Below are 13,369 nucleotides of genomic sequence, written 5' to 3'. Positions count from 1 at the left end.
ACCACAACAACAACAAATTGCTGCACAAGTTTCAGGTATTGTTTTCGTTAATGCGCACTTTGGTATTCGAGTGCTGTACTATCAGCTCGAGTAACTCTCTACTGTAGCAAGGAATCGGTTACAGTGAGCCTGTCTTCTGCAGATACAGCAGTTCTTAAGTGAATATTCTGCTTTGGAATATGAGGATACATTTCACTGAGCACATACTGAAATGTATGCTCATCCATTCTTAAGTAATTTATGCACGACTTGGCGTCCTCCACTACAAGCTCGTCGTATAACCCACTTCTTCACCCAGGTACGTTTCCATTTTTGTTTCTCCCACTTCTCTTCCACATATAAAACTGCTTTTCCTTCCTGACGTTTCGTTGCCGGCTGCGGGCAACATCTTCTGAGGTGAGCCGGCGACTGGCTGCTAGGCTTTTACACAAGGATGGGGCCCCTCCACGCCCGCACCAACGTGGTGACCATCACAAAAGTTCTACTGTCACCTCCGTATGCATGTTAGTTTTGAATCAAGGCGTCACAGGATGCAGGCTGTGATGTTATCCATGCGTCTGGGTAAGACTACTCATTAACATGGTCCATCAGGAGATAGAAGTGGTCGAAAGCGATCGAAGGGTAGCGGTTGTAAGAGCAGAGGAAAAAAAGTGCCAAGGCCAGCGCCAAGGGAAAAAAACCTCTGCGACAGTAGGACGGGTAGTAAGGGCAGTAGCGGCTTGCTGTCTGCGACAGTGCATGCAAGGTGTGGTTGTGTTAGCTCGAGGTATCGCGCATCGTTACCTTTGTCGTTGCTGGAGCTTGTTGCGGCGCTTGCTGCAGTTGCTGCGTCCCTGCAACAGTTCAAGGTCGTTGTGGATTAGTGGGCGATCGGTCATAGATCGGCTCACGGACTGTGTAGGGGGGTGTGTGTGGCTGGTTTGCGTGCTGTGTACAGTACGGTTTCCTTGCGGTTGCCTGTTTTTCGGCTAGTCGCACATCTGGGTTTCCAGTAATAACTGTGTTGCAGGGGCTCGCCAGTACTGTCGTGTTAGCGTTCTATAGACCATAGATGTTCAGTTCCTAGCCAGTAATGTCTTTGGTCTGTTATGCTTCCATCTATGGTTGTGGTCGCAGTTACCCAGAGAAAGGATAAACGGGTTGCGCGAGTGTCTCGTGTTATTGTACAGTCGTGTGGATAGTTTTTGGAATACCTGCAAGATAGTATCTAGCCGGTAGGGCTGCTAGGCGCTGGAGGTCCCACTTCTATAGAGCGCTTAGATGGCGCCACCACTCGTCACGTGCTTTCAACTTCAAAACTATCTCTGGCTAGTGCCATCTCTCTCGATTACAGGTAATCGATTGTCATGTCGTTGGTACAAAGTCGAACGCCATATCTTGCCTAGTTTTAATCCTTCTTCTTTTCTATTAAAATTATTTCCGTGCTTGTAGATCTCTATAGCTTCTCTATACATGCGGGTATAATAATGTGAGGTCCTAGCTATCACGTTTGTATCACTAAATTTTATTTCGTGATCACCGTCTTTGAAAACGTGTTCCGCTACAGCTGATTTCTCAATCTGTCCCAATCTACAGCTCCTTTTGTGTTCCGTTAGGCGGGTATTAACACTCCTTTTAGTTGTTCCAATATAAACCATGCCGCAGCTACACGGAATTTTATACACGCCTGGGACAGCTAAGGGGTGTCGTGCGTCTTTCACCTATCTTAAACTTTCACTAATTTCCTTGGTAGGTCGAAAGATTGTCTCCACTTGAAACTTGGCCAAAACTTTACCAATACGGTCCGTGATGTTATGAATAAATGGAAGAAAAACTTTTCCAGCCGACGGTTGTTGTTGTCGTGTATTTTCGGACACTTTTCTTCTAGGGTGGAGTGCTCGATCTATTTCCTTGTCAGTGTACCCATTTCTCTTGAAAGCTGTTCGCAAATGGCTTAATTCATCTTGTAAGTAAATTGGCTCACAGATGTTATTAGCTCTGTCCACTAAAGTTTTTATGACTCCTCTCTTCTGCCTAGGATGATGATTCGAATTCTTATGTAGGTAACGGTCGGTGTGTGTGTCTTTCCTATATACCTTGTGCCCTAGAGTCCCATCTGCCCGTTTAATAACCAATACATCCAAAAAAATTTAGTTGTCCGTTACTCTCTTTCTCCATGGTGAATTGTATCCTTGGATTGAAACTGTTTATGTGCACCAAAAAATCACTCAGTTCCTCTTCAGCATGATTCCATATCACAAAGGGTGTAACCTCCCCACAAAAAAATAAAATAAATATTAATAATATTCACATTTAGTGTAACCTCTCAACAGTAAAAGTTCCGAAACCTCCCAACAGTAAAAAATATAATCATAACATTGACATTTGGCGTAACCTACCAACAGATCAGTTCCGTAACTTACCGATAATACAATGTGATTAACCTCTCAATTTAATTGCGACTCACTTATAACCTTTCAATAACTGACTGTAAATTTAACCTGGTAAATTTTGGACGTCAGCAGTGCTGCGTCATGGCCCTGAAAGATCATACTGAATAAATTGAAAATTCTTACCTCGTCTAGTCGCCGGATAACGCATATATATCTGCTCCTGTAAGAAATTTTTCTGGCGCAGCTCTGTGCAATACTAGCCAACAGATTCGTCATGTATAAAAAGAACAACTGATTTTTTTCTTTGCAATAATCGGGATGACCATGGATTGGAGAAATTAGTAAATTCTTTAAATTGAAATGAATGATCGTCAAAAGTTACTTTTTATGAGAAAGATTATTATTAACAGATTTTTTTTAAAACATTTACATGGGACTAGATATAACAATACTACATACGCGCGAGGCTGCTTTTACCTTATACTACGCTCAGGCTCCGCCATCGCTCCACACGACCGGCCCAGCCAACTTCACACTCCAGACTGCTCGCTAGCAACAACTTACTGCTACTGCCACACAGTTACTACTGCATACAACACTGCTCTTTGGTCTCAGATTCTCTTATAGCTTACATATCGCAGGCAGCGCGTGAGCAATCCATCGAAATTACATCTGCTCGAGTGCGCTAGCAACAAATTCCTTAATCATGGACCTCTTACAAGGGCTTTTTTTGGCCGACTGCAGCACCTGTTGTTCGAAAAATTCCATAAATAGATTAGCAATAGCAGGGCTTAAAGGGCTACCCATGGCCACCCCATCAATTTGTTCATAATACTCGTTGCTATATTGAAAATAAGTCGAGGATAGACAATGTCGAAACAAAGCTATTATATCAGTAGGAAACATATCAGCTATTTAAGAAAGAGCTTCGTCAACAGGGATACCACATCGAAACTGACAAGGATGTCACTTGGACTAATTGTGATCTCCCTCAGTTTTTCGATAAAATGGATGGAACTTTTAATATGAGTGTCAGTTTTACCTGTATACGGTTGCAACAAAGAAGCAAGATATCTAGCCAGTTCTTGAGTAGGAGCCCCAATGGCACGTACTATCGGTCTCAATGGGACATTGGGCTTGTATATCTTAGGTAACCCATACAGTCTCCTAGACTGTATGGGTTACCTAAGCTTCAGTTTTGCAAAGGTATCTTTTATCTTCTGTAGGAATGGAAGAACTTGTTATTAATCGCTGGGTAGCACTTAACACTTTCGTTGTAGGGTCCTTTTTCAGTTTTTTATAGGTTGTAGGATCCAAGAGGTCACTGATCTTTCTATGATAATCCTCACTCTTCAGCACGACAGTAGCATTACCCTTATCAGCAGTAAGTACAATAATGTTCCTGTCCTCATTAATCTCCCGTAACGCCTTCCTTTCTCCTAGGGATAAATTACTGCTAGAAGAAAAGTGTCCGAAAATACACGACAACAACAACCGTCGGCTGGAAAAGTTTTTCTTCCATTTATTCGTAACATCACGGACCGTATTGGTAAAGTTTTGGCCAAGTTTCAAGTGGAGACAATCTTTCGACCTACCAAGGAAATTAGTGAAAGTTTAAGATCGGTGAAAGACGCACGACACCCCTTAGCTGCCCCAGGTGTGTATAAAATTCCGTGTAGCTGTGGCATGGTTTATATTGGAACAACTAAAAGGAGTGTTGATACGCGCCTAACGGAACACAAAAGAAACTGTAGACTGGGACAGATTGAAAAATCAGCTGTAGCGGAACACGTTTTCAAAGACGGTGATCACGAAATAAAATTTAGTGAGACAAACGTGATAGCTAGGACCTCACATTATTATACTCGCATGTATAGAGAAGCTATAGAGATCTACAAGCACGGAAATAATTTTAATAGAAAAGAAGAAGGATTAAAACTAGACAAGATATGGCGTTCGACTTTGTACCAACGACGTGACAATCGATTACCTGTAATCGAGAGAGATGGCACTAGCCAGAGATAGTTTTGAAGTCGAAAGCACGTGACGAGCGGTGGCGCCATCTAAGCGCTCTATATAAGCGGGACCTCCAGCGCCTAGAAGCCAGTCGCCGACTCACCTCGGAAGATGTTGCCCGCAGCCGGCAACGAAACGTCAGGAAGGAAAGAAGTTTTATATATGGACCACGGCAATTCAGCCCAGAAGTTTTAATTAATGAAGACGCCGGCCGTGAAAGCTTACATGCTATGAACAGGAAGGAGGTGTACTGGACTGTGAAAAAATAAAACAGAATAAAGACAATGAGCGGCCCAAGTTTAACAAGTGTAACATTGAGAGATTATTATTAGTGTTTCGGTCAGAGGTCTGGTTATCCTCTGTTATAGAAAGAACTGAGTAAAGGAATCAACGATCAGCTTGAACGGATGTCATGTGACTTGCGCCCAGACCCCACGCAACATCTACATCTGTATCTACATGTATACTCCACTAGCCACCAAGCGGTGTGTGGGTGGCGGAGGGCACAATTCGCCCCAAAATCATATCCCCCCTCCCCCCCCCCCCCCCGGCCCTCTGTTCCACTCGCGGATCGCGCGAGGGAAAAAGACTGTTTGAACGCCTCAGTACGAGCTCTAATTTCCCTTACCTTTGACTGGTGATCATTGCGCAATTAATAATATATGTTGTACATCCTCGGTGAAGATCGGATTTCGGAATTTAGTGAACAGCCCCTTCCGTTTAGCGCGCGGTCTAACTGCAATTGTATCCTTCAAACTTTCTATGAGATTTGTAACGCTCTCGCGATGGTTTAATGTACCAGTCACGAATCTTGCCGCCCTTCTTTGGACCTTCTCAATCTCTTGAGTCAGACCCAACTGGTAAGGGTCCCATGCAGAAAACAATACTCTAAGACTGGACGAACGTATTGTGAGCTATTTCTTTTGTTGAAGGACTGCGTCGCTTCAGGATTCTAGCAATAAACCGCAATCTAGAGTTCGCCTTACCCGTTGCTTGTGTAATCCGATCTTTCCATTTGAGATCATTTCGAATAGTCACACCCCGATATTTTATGGATGTTACCGCTTCCAAAGACTGGGTATTTATTTTGTACTCGTACATTAATGGGGATTTTCGCTTTGTTATACGCAGTAGCTTACACTTAATAATATTGAGAGACAACTGCCACATTACAAAAAATGGTTCAAATGGCTCTGAGCACTATGGGACTTAACATCTGAGGTCATCAGTCCCCTAAAACTTAGAACTACTTAAACCTAACTAACCCAAGGACGTCACACACATCAATGCCCGAGGCAGCATTCGAACCTGCGACCGTAGCAGTCGCGTGGTTCCAGACTGAAGCCCCTAGAACCGCTAGGCCACCTCGGCCGGCCCAGTCACTACACCACGCATAATATTTTCTGCTAATCCTCACTGATTTGTTCACAACTTTCGTGTGATACTACTTTCCTATAGACTACAGCATCTCGGCAAGCAGTCTAATGCCGCTGTCAATACCATCAACGCGATCGTTTATGTAAATCGTAAAAAGCAGCGGACCTATTACGCTGCCCTGGGGCACACCTGTTTTTGTTGAAGTCGCCCCGTTCAGGACGACATACTGCCCCCTGTCTGTTAGAAAACTTTCTATCCAACCGTATATGTCATCGGACAGACCGTATGCGCGCACTTTTTGGAGCAAGTGACAGTGCGGAACTGAGTCGAACGCCTTTCAAAAGTCGAGAAATATGGCATCAACCAGGCAGCCGGTATCTAGAGCCTGTTCTATATCATGCACAAAGAGGGCCAGCTGTGTCTCGCATGACCGCTGTTTCCTAAAACCGTGCTGGTTTCTGCAGGTGAGCTTCTCAGAGTCTAGAAAGGGCATTACGTCTGAACACAAAATATGTTCCATGATTCTACAACAAATCGTTGTCAGTGAAACTGGCCGGTAATTATGTGCATCCGATTTTCTACTCTTTTTGTAGATTGCTATGACCTGGGCCTTATTCCAGTCCTGTGGAACTTTCCGCTGTTCCAGTGATCTCTGACAGACGATGGATAAGAATTGTTGTGGATTGGCAAGACAGCCAATCCACAATGACGGGTAGCCGAAAGGCATGCGTTTAGCTCACGCAGGTTGGCGTGAGGTCTGCAACAGGTCAAGGTCTTACAGTAGCAAAAATAGTACGTAACTTCTGGAATACTTAACTTTAATCCATAATTGGTGAACATCGATCTGACGGTACATGCATCACAAGATAAATAGCAATTGATAATGGCGCCTTGCTAGGTCGTAGCAAATGACGTAGCTGAAGGCTATGCTAACTATCGCGTCGGCAAATGAGAGCGTAATTTGTCAGTGAACCATCGCTAGCAAAGTCGCCTGTACAACTGGGGCGAGTGCTAGGAAGTCTCTCTAGACCTGCCGTGTGGCGGCGCTCGGTCTGCAATCACTGACAGTGGCGACACGCGGGTCCGACGTATACTAACGGGCGGCGGCCGATTTAAAGGCTACCACCTAGCAAGTGTGGTGTCTGGCGGTGACACCACAAGAATGGTGCTATATTTGTGGCATAGTCAACATAAAATCTTACGGGGATACTGTCTGGGCCAGATGCCTTCCTGGCGTCTAAGGATCTTAACTGTTTTACAATCCCAAATACACTAAACACTATGTCAGACACCGATTGTTGAAAGGTGGAATGGTGCTGCAGTCCTCTACCGTAAACGAGTTTTTGAAAGCTAGGTTTAGAATTTCGGTCTTTTCTTTATCGTACAATACCGAACGAAATCAACAAAAAAAACAAAAACAAAAAAAAAGTGGTCACGGTGTTGGACTGTAACCCGGACAAGCCATGTTCGAAACTCCGTTGTGCTATCTATTTTATTTTTTTCACGACATTATAAACTGTCCGTCTGGTCATTGAAACGTTTGTTCTCTTGTCAGCAGTCTTGGCAGTTGTTCATGGAATATGAGTCACATGGTAAGAGAACGTTACTGTCGCAAGTAAATGTGATGAATACTGAGAGCAGACGAAATACCACATGGACCTCTCACAGAAATGAAAATAACAAATAAACGGGTGTGAACAAAGGATTTCAAAAGCCAAAACTTCCAAAACGGAACGCAGATTCAAAAACGTTAAAAACGTATGTTTTGACACAGCACAGAGAAACTGTGTGACTGTGAACCTGTTGCGTTCATTTCTTGCAGGTTTTGTGACAAACTATCATGTTTTCGTCGTTTCCTTGGGAGTGCTCACATTCACATTCATACTTGCACGTAAATTGGGCAAGGAGGCATGTCTCACTCACTTACCAGGCGTACATATATGTCGATAAGATTCGTGTCATATGACACACAGTGTCACTAATGCCGTGTACGACACACCGGACGTGTTTTCCGGTGGAGGATGCGGTTGACTTGTCGCCTTGCCATCAAAGGTTTGCGGTTCCCGTTCGAAAGCCACTTCCTTTCGGGTGCTAGAGTAGTTGTGCAGAATCAGTTGTCATTGTAGGTCCCGCCGGCCGCTGTGGCCGAGCGGTTCTAGGCGCTTCAGTCCGGAACCGCGCGGCTGCTACGGTCGCACGTTGGAATCCTGTCTCGGGCACGGATGTGTGTGATGTCCTTAGGTTAGTTTGGATTAAGTAGTTCTACGTCTAGGTGACTGATGACCTCAGATGTTAGTCCCACAGTGCTCAGAGCTATTTGAACCATTATAGGTCCCACCTTACACCTCGTTGTTGCAAACGGACGTCACATCACGACACAGCCACAAATCTGAATGCAATGAACAGCGAAAAACAAAAGAAAAATTGGTACGAGGGAGATTTGAAGACCGGTCGGTCGTCTATCGGTCAAGCACTTGTGACCACATATCCACGACGACGTTGCTACACTACTTGCCATTGAAATTGCTACAGCACGAAGATGACGTGGTAAAGACGCGAAATTTAACCGACAGGAAGAAGATGCTGTGATATGCAAATGATTAGCTTTTCAGAGCATTCACACAACGTTGGCGCCGATGGCGGCACCTACAACGTTCTGACGTGAGGAAAATTTCCAACCGATTTCTCTCATACACAAACAGCAGTTGACCGGTGTTGCCTGGTGAAACGTTGTTGTGATGCCTCGTGTGAGGAGGAGAAATGCGTACCATCACGTTTCCGACTTTGATATAGGTCGGATTGTAGCCTATCGCGATAGCCGTTTATCGTATCGCGACATTGCTGTTCGCGTTGGTCGAGATCCAATGACTGTTAGCACAGTATAAAATCGGTGGGTTCAAGAGGGTAATACGGAACGCCGTAATTGATCCCAACGGCCTCGTATCACTAGCAGTCGAGATGACAGGCATCTTACCCGCACGGCTGTAACGGATCGTGCAGCCACGTCTCGATCCTTGAGTCAACATATGGGGACGTTTGCAAGACAACAACCATCTGCACGAACAGTTCGACGACGTTTGCAGCAGCACGGACTATCAGCTCGCAGACCGTGGCTGCGGTTACCCTTGACGCTGCATCACAGACAGGAGCGCCTGCGATGGTTCAAAATGGCTCTGAGCACTAAGTGACTTAACTTCTGAGGTCATCAGTCCCTTAGGACTACTTAAACCTAACTAACCTAAGGACATGACACACATCCATGCCCGAGGCAGGATTAGAAACTACGCCCGCAGCGGTCGCGCGGTTCCAGACTGTAGCGCCTAGAACCGCTCGGTCCGTGAGATGGTGTACGAATGGCAAAATGTCATTTTTTCGGATGAACCCAGGTTCTGTTTACAGCATCACGATGGTCGCATCCGTGTTTGGTGACATCGCGGTGAACGCACATTGGAAGTGTGTATTCGTTATTTATTTATTTATTGATTTATTTAACCTGGCAAGATTAGGGCTATCAGGCCCTCTCTTACATCTAACCAGGCATTCTACTTATTTTACATTCATACGTTTTAGTAGGCATGTTAAACTACAGCTAGTACAAAAAGTGAAATAAACAATTAGAAAGGTACACCTGGAAAAATACATACATATAGAGTTTATATTCGTAGATCATAAGTACTGTTATAATTAGACATTATTGAAGAGACAAATTTTAGATAGGAGTGCTGGCAGCAGGGAGTATGAGGGAGACTCATGGTGAAGGGAGGAGAAGAATAGACATGATGAAACATAATTAAGGAAATATAAAGGAAAAGAAGATTGCCTGGCTAATAGAGATATATGAAGCGGAAGGCATATCAGGAGCAAGATAGGAGACGCTAGCTTTGCTATTTGACAGATGAGAGGATTGGCCTGGTACATTAATTTTGTGGAGAACTTTATGAGGATGATAGTAGGAAATGCTTCAACTTCTTCTTAAAAGCAGCAGGAGATTGAATTTTGCGCAAGGTAAGGGGCAGTTTGTTCCAGAGGCGGACAGCGGCAACTGAGAAGGAGTTTGTAAAAGTTTTTGTTTTGTGAGTGGGCACAGTTAGGATACCAAATAACAGTGACCTCGTGTTTCGATTATGATGGCATGACAGGTTTTTAATCTCTGAAGCAAGGTACTGGGGTGCTTGCGCGACGAGGAGTCGGTGGAGTAGACATAGAGTGTGGTAGTCACGCAATTTGTCCGGCCGCAGCCACTTTAGCTCGGAGCATGAAGCACTAACATGATCATATCGGCGAATGTTGCAGGTGTAACGCACACAGGCATTCATGGTTAGCTCTAGCCGTCTTTTGTTTTCACTACTCGTGCCTTGTTGAATCACATCACAATAGTGGAGGTTCGGTAGAACGAGTGCTTGCACGAGCTGGCGTTTCAAGTCCTGTGGAAATATGTTCCGGAACTTTTTGAGAGCATAGAGACAAGCAGACGTCTTTCGGCACACTGCGACTGTATTCTCCGCCCAATTGAGATGCTCATCCAAAGTTACACCCAAGTTCTTCACTGTTTTCTGATATGGTATTGGAGTACTGTCGAGCAGAATTGGAGATAGCCGTTCGCGGAAATCTGAACTTATTAATTTCTGATGGGCTATTAAGATTACTTGCGTCTTTTTTGCATTTAGTTTAAGCCCCAGGCTTTTCGCCCATGTCACTACCGAAGACAGATCATCATTCATCTGAGCGATTGCAGTCTTCAGGTCTGACACTTAGGTAGAACTGGAGGTCGTCGGCATAGAAATGATATTTACAGGAGGACAGAACCGACGAAATATCGTTGACATATAAAGAAAACAAAAGTGGTCCTAAGACTGATCCTTGTGGCACTCCCGAGGAAACATGTTTCCAGGAAGATTTTTCATTTACACAGACAACACATTGCTGTCTGTCTTTTAAGTAGCTTTCAAACCATCTCATTGCACTATCAGAGAAATTAAGCTGTTGCATTTTTCTGAGCAATATGTCAAAGTTAACAGTGTCAAAAGCTTTGCTGAAGTCCAGTAGCGTCAATATTGTTGCCTTTCGATTGTCGATGGCACATTTCAGGTCATCTGTTACTTTAATTAGAGCAGTGTTTGCGCTGTGATGTTTACGGAAACCGGATTGAAATTTGTCATATAGGCTGAATTCATGCAAGTGTTCAGTGATTTGGTCATGAACGTTATATTCGAGTGCTTTGGAAACAGCAGGCAGTATGCTAACTGGTCGGTAATCACTAGGCAGTTGCGGGTTTTCGATCTTAGGGATGGGTCGAATTATGCTTATTTTCCATGCAGTGGGGTATATTCCGTTCACGAGGGAAAAATTAAATATGTCAGTTAAGACAGGTACTAAGATATCGGCAACATTCTTAATCATGGTTATACCGATACTGTCGTTGCCTATTGCATCAGAAGAGATTCTCATTATTGCTTTTCTTGCCGTATTTGTTGTTACATGTTTTAGATGGAAGCTATCGTTGTTAGTTATCCTGTTTGGGGATTCTTGTGGACGGTAATTATCAGCTGTGCTGGTATTCAGAGGTGCAGAGAAGAATTCATTTAATTCGTTAGCTGACACATGAAAAGTAGTTTCCGATTTTGCCCTCCCGACCCCCAAGCTACGGAGATTCTTCCATAGAGTCGTGGGCGTCAGATCGCTGCATACAAGGGAGCGAGCGTGCCTGATTTTAGCATTGCGAATGCATTGTTTCACTCTGTTCCGTAGCTTTCTGTATTCTTCGAAACACTCGGGTTTCGGATCTGCCTTGAAACGCCTGTGGGCAGCATCCCTATTAGTCATCATTTGACGTAATTCAGCTGTCAGCCATGGAGCAGGAGATTTTCTTACACGGATTGTGCGCACAGGTGCATGTTTGTCATAGAGGGCAGTGAGTTTATCACCAAGTTCATTAATTTTGCCGTCGATTGTAGGTTCTCTGATTATTTGATGCCATGAGATTTCTGAGCAACCGGCTGTTAGAGCGTCAAGGTCAATACGTTTCATGTTCCTACAAGTTACGTAACGCGATTTGATCCTTGGGGGCTGCACAGAGTAGGCCAGGAATATTATATCATGTGCTGAGAGGCCAGGGGCCGATGTTTGACCAACATCTCTTACTTTGTCAGTCTGTTTCGTTGCGATTACGTCTATAAGAGTATGACTGTGCGCCGTATGGTGTGTAGGTTGTAATGGAAGAATGTTCATGCTATTGCAACTAAACAATCTTCTTAGGTTTATTGTGGAGGGAGTGTCTCTTAGCAGGTCTACGTTCAAGTCACCCATTACGATGACATGTTCGTATTGACACTGGAGTGAATGTAATTCCGACTGGAAGGAACCCATTGAGTTTATTTTTGGCGGCTTGTACACGACGCCAGTCAAGAATTTCCGACTTTGTATATTTATTTCAATGAACATGAATTCAGCCTCTTTTTCTTCAGCAGGATTTGATGTACATAAGACTTTCGCTTTGAGATCTGTTCGTATATACGCGCCGACCCCGCCACCTCGCTTTTTTGATCTGTCTGCTCTAAGAAATGTGTACCTGGGAGACGAAAAGATGCAGAGGATATGTGTGGTTTCAACCACGTTTCGGATAAGAGGATTACGTGGTAGTTTTGTTGGTTGAAGAGGAGGCTAAGTTCTTCGTAATGTGCAGGTAAAGACTGGATGTTGCAGTGAGCTGCTAAAAACTCTGACGCGTTCTGCTGAGCAGCCTGGAGTAGGGTGGCAGACTGGTTTGTCCCTTTGTTAGGCACTACCTGCCGCGAGGGGCACTGACCGGTGCTTCCACCAAGTGACATAACACACGGGTGTCCGAGATTTTGCGCGCCCTGTTTGTGACTCCGCGAGTGCCGAAAGAAAGGCGACTGCAAGAGATTTCCTGAAGTTGCGGGAGTATAGAAAATGGATTAGTGGTATTCGGTGCAAGGAGAATATGACCAATAATAGTGACGGCCGTGTGTCACTGTGTATCCTATGTCGTAAGAGGAGAAATGTAATTAGCGTATTTGAAACAGGTTAGGGTGGAAATAAGGGAAAGGGGAGTGATTTAAGAGGCCGATGCTGCCAGCAGAGAGAAGTAAGCTTAATAATTAATAGATTATCGTAGGAAGCTAGAAGTAAATTGAAATTTACTAAAGTGATACTGGTAGTGATTATCGTAGGAAGCTACAATTGGATTGAAATTTGCTAAAGTGATACTGATGGTGATTTTTGTTATGAACAATTTAAACCGAAGAGATGGGTGATTAATGAACTAAAGGAGAGACTAATAATTGCAATAGAACTATTACAGAATGGAAGAGAATTAACTAAGAAAATGAAAAAAAGTATTAGCAGTAACTAAAATTAAATAATGATTAGAGCTACAGACACAAAAAAATAGTGAAAAGTTAATACAGTTACAAAAACAATTAGTTGAAGGTACAAATATGGGTATAATTGAAAAGTTAATACAGTTACAAGACTATATCTGAGTATAGGGCTGTTACAATTTGCAAATGGTGTTAAGTTTGCACTTTTGGCTCGAGTAGCTTCACTTAATACTATTCAGTTCTGTCATGTTTGTGACTGTCTTC

This window comes from Schistocerca piceifrons, chromosome 9 (assembly GCF_021461385.2).
Source record: "Schistocerca piceifrons isolate TAMUIC-IGC-003096 chromosome 9, iqSchPice1.1, whole genome shotgun sequence".
In the NCBI taxonomy this organism is placed as follows: domain Eukaryota; kingdom Metazoa; phylum Arthropoda; class Insecta; order Orthoptera; family Acrididae; genus Schistocerca; species Schistocerca piceifrons.
This window is presented reverse-complemented; position numbering follows the sequence as displayed.